This window comes from Amblyomma maculatum, chromosome 1 (genome assembly GCF_055883805.1).
Source record: "Amblyomma maculatum isolate TAMU_Amacu chromosome 1, ASM5588380v1, whole genome shotgun sequence".
Lineage (NCBI taxonomy): Eukaryota > Metazoa > Arthropoda > Arachnida > Ixodida > Ixodidae > Amblyomma > Amblyomma maculatum.
Genome location: NC_139344.1, coordinates 265,797,950 through 265,802,149, shown reverse-complemented (window position 1 = coordinate 265,802,149; position 4,200 = coordinate 265,797,950).

The window sequence follows — 4,200 nt, the reverse complement described above, 5'->3', positions numbered from 1 at the left end:
AAACTGACCCTGGCAACGTTTAATGCTAGAACTGAGGCCAGTTTAGCAGTGCTGTTAAAGGAACGTAAGTAAGCTTAACAAGCGATATAAACTGAAGGCTGTGCAGGCCTAAGCACCTACGTGTAGTCATGATGACCAGGCAGTTGAAAGCTTCTACGAAGATGTAGAATCGGCAATGCGGAAAGGGAAGACGCAGTATACTGTACTAATTGGGCGACTTCAATGCCAAGGTAGGGAAAAAGCAGGCAGGAGACCAGGCAGTGGGTGACTATGACATTGGTTCTAGGAATAGCAGGGGGAAGTTACTAGTTGAGTTTGCAGAGCGCAATAACTGAAGAATCATGAATACCTTCTTCAGCAAACGAAATAACCGGAAGTGGACATGGAAATGCCCCAACGGGGAGACTAAAAATTAAATTGACTTCATACTGTGTTCTAACCCCGGCATTATGCAGGATCTAGAGGTAATCGGAAAGGTGTGACGCAGGAATCACAGGATGGTAAGGTCTCGAGTTAGTCAAGGTTGAAGAGGGAATTGAACAGATTAGTAAGAAAGAAGTCCATCAACGAATTAGCAGTGAGGGGGAAGGCAGAATGATTCAGAATAACGCTACAGAATAGATATTCAGCTTTAACCGAGGATAACGACATTAGCACAGAATCAATGAACGATAATTTAAGAGATATCATTATGAGTGCGCTGCAGAAGTAGGCGGTAGGATAGTTAGAGAGGATACCGGTAAGCTACCTAAGGAGACGAAATATTCGATTAATGCCAAAATATGAAAGCATCCAACCCAGCAGTACAAATGGAACTGGCAGAGATATTATAGATAATAAATAAGCGTAAAGTGGCCAATTAAGGAAGTATAACATGGAGAAAATATATCATGCTTTAAGAATGGGGGAAGCCTTAAAGCGGCAAAAAAAAAAAAAAAATCAGATATATGCGCTAAGGGACAAGACGGGGAACGTCATCACGAATATGGACAGAATGTCAAAGTAGCCGAGGAGTTCTATACTTATCTGTACAGTAACCAAAGTTGTCAGGACAATAATGAGATTGGCAGTAGTGAAAGCAGTCAGACGTTCCGCCAGTGGCAAAGGACTAGGCTAAGAAAGCTTTGGAAATTATGAAAAGGGGGAAAGCAGCTGGGGAGGTTCAGGTAACTACAGATTTGTTGAAAGGCGGGTGATATCGTGCTATTAAACCTGCCGACCCTGTATACGCAATACCTGATGACATCGATGGTACCAGAATCATACGTTTAAAGTATATCGGCCTGAGAATGTTTGTGTGCATTCGAGATATTAAGTACCTTGTAACAAGCTCCGGTAGCTATTTCTGTTTTCCAGATAGATGGGAAAAAATGAGCTCTGTGTGCGGGGTGGCGGTGAGCGGGGGGGGGGGGGGGGGTGGAACCTCTTTTTCTTATGAAAGACTTTAAAACCCTGTAAACTTTCTAACTATTCTATTTTTTAAACTATTTTTTTTTAATCATATTATCCCTTCTAAGCGCTGTCCTTCAATCAAAACGAAATACAAAAATAAAATAAAGTGAAGCATCTCATAAATATCAGAGGCTGAGAAGGAAGCGGAGGCGAGCTTTCAAGAACTACACAGATTGGCTAATATATTTTTAAGCCGTGCTTTCTTTTTCTCGGGGAGGGGTGCGTTGGTTGTCGTGGACAGTGACCTGAAACATAGCTGGGTTGCATTATACGGAACTTGAGCCCACTTATCACCGTTCTCTATACGTATGTTAGGAATTGCCTTGATCTTGTGGGCACTGTGTGAACGCCATTTCTTTGATGCTCATCAGGGTAGATCACGTCACAGCTCGGTGTATTTTGTCGGTGTGATGCGCATTGCTACCCTGCTGTGTAGCGTTTGTATGGTTACGTTGAAACACAAACCCAAATTACAAAATTCAGACGTCGGGCATCGGAGCTACTGCGGGAATCTGCATGGTAAGAGGAAAAATATGCGTTAGCTGCCTGTGGTAGGTTAGTCGCTTCCACACTGCCAACACAGCTGCAACACAGCTGTAGGCATGGAACGCAGAGAAATACTGTATAAAACACCCCTACCCTTCGTGGCTTCACTCCAAGCGATTTACCTTTGTAAGAACAAACAAACAAACAAACAAACAAACAAACAAACAAACAAACAAACAAACAAACAAACAAACAAACAAACAAACAAACAAACAAACAAACAAACAAACAAACAAACAAAAAATAACTCGAAAAAAGCAAGATTGGAACGCGTTGAAGAAGTCCGAGAAGGCAGAAAAACATCCGTATCGATGCAAAACAAACCGCGGTTGCCTCCGCTATTTGTGCGCCGGCCGGATGCGAATTTTTATCCTGAATGTCACAGTTTTGATGGTGAGCTCAGCCGTCCATGTTTGGAGAGTTAGAGCACAGACACCCCGAGCATGTGGACACGACGGTGGTTTACTTTCCGTCCGCGTCTTCTCCAGTGCGCGATGTTCCTTCCATTTCCTAAGGCGAGTCCTTGCGCGCCGGTGTCCCTTTCATCTTTATCAAGAGGCAAGGTCACTGCTTTTGAGCGGTAATTCCGCTCGACAGTTTTTGTTTTTGTCCACTTAACTGTGCGCGAAGGCCGACAAACCCGTGCAGCGGCTTATCTAAATCAAACCTCGCGGCCTCTTCTTCCTACGGCGACCCTCTGTCAGCTCGTTCTCTCCTCACTCCTCATCGCAAACGAGCTGCGGTTCTTCTTGGGTTTCGCCCCGTGCGCTTTTTGCAGAGCTTCGGCGGATATGCACTCCCCGCATCCGCATTGGCGGTTCGGGCCAAGTGGCAAAATCTCTGGCACGCGGCAATCAGTGCAGAGGTCGTCGCTGTTCTTACTTCTGTGCCTTATTTGGCGCTGCTGGTGAGGCGACGTCATTGGGTCCTTTTCTCTCTCTCTCTCTTCCTTTCTCGCTCCGAAAGACGTAGCATTCGTATCACCAAAAGGAGTGAACTCCTGTCGGCGCAATGCAGCATGCTGATTTAGTCGCTCTATTTGGCGACGCATTGCTCAACCACATTAAAGAAAACGCATCGCGGAGGAACACAATAACAGAAGTCAATCACTAATTTAACAGCGTGACTCCAAAAAATAAATTATCGAAAAAAAAATTATCCCGCCCAGAAGACTGCGGTGGAGTGCTTTTCGGAACCAGTCAAGAGTAACAGCGGGCCAGTGTTGCCACTGAGCAGGTCATGAAAAAAGCCAAAAAATAAAAGTAGAAAAAAAAAAAGAACAATGACTAAGACTCGTTTTACTCTAAGATCATATGCAATGAATGGTGCCACATGGTCGTTCATTTGCCGCAGGAGATCAATGGCAAACTCAAAAGATGGCAATGTCTAGCCCTGTATTTGCAGCTCAAACTTCAGTCTCACTATTGCCGCAAGTTACAATGGCATCGTCATCTTGTTCCTGCGTTCGGTTTTCGTGAAAGCAACTTGCGAGAAAACGCACTTCCTCTCCGCATTTGCCGTCTTCCGAGATATATTCAAGAGAAGATGCCAAAGTGTTTCGCTCCTTCGTAGTTGTAATCATGCGAGTGCTTGTAATCGTGCGACTGCGACAATGTCCGCGCTTAAGGAGACGTTGAGGGCGAACTTTATGTTGGCTTGAATCGATAGCGCCCGTGTTGCTATCCCAAACTCGTACAAATCTCATATCATATCATTCAAATCTCATTCAGCGTATGAGAAGTATATGAGATTGTATGAAATTTGTATGAGTTTAGTATGAGAATTTTGTATGAGGTTATTGGACTCATATGGCTTTTTTCACTAGAGGTGGCAGGATATAGCGATTATATGCTTTCATTTTTTTATTATGGTCAAGCAGCTGAGTACTGTCGCCATTGATGGCGATTCTACGCCAGGCTGACTACCTTCAAAGGCGCCGAGGTGACTAAAAATAAACGTTGACACCTTGGCGAATTATGTTTAGGCTCTGGTATGACTCACTTATAAGTGTAATTTTTTCGCCATTTAGAAACATGCGCACAAGTTCTAATTCTTGCATTAGTAATGAATTGGGGATGACAAATGAGAAAATATCGACCGTCGTAACGGCCGCCGGAGCTACTTCGACGTTTGTTTCCAAAAGAATGTGGTGAAGTTTCAAATTTGGTTGACTGTCCAGAGTGCGTTCTATGATCCTGCGTC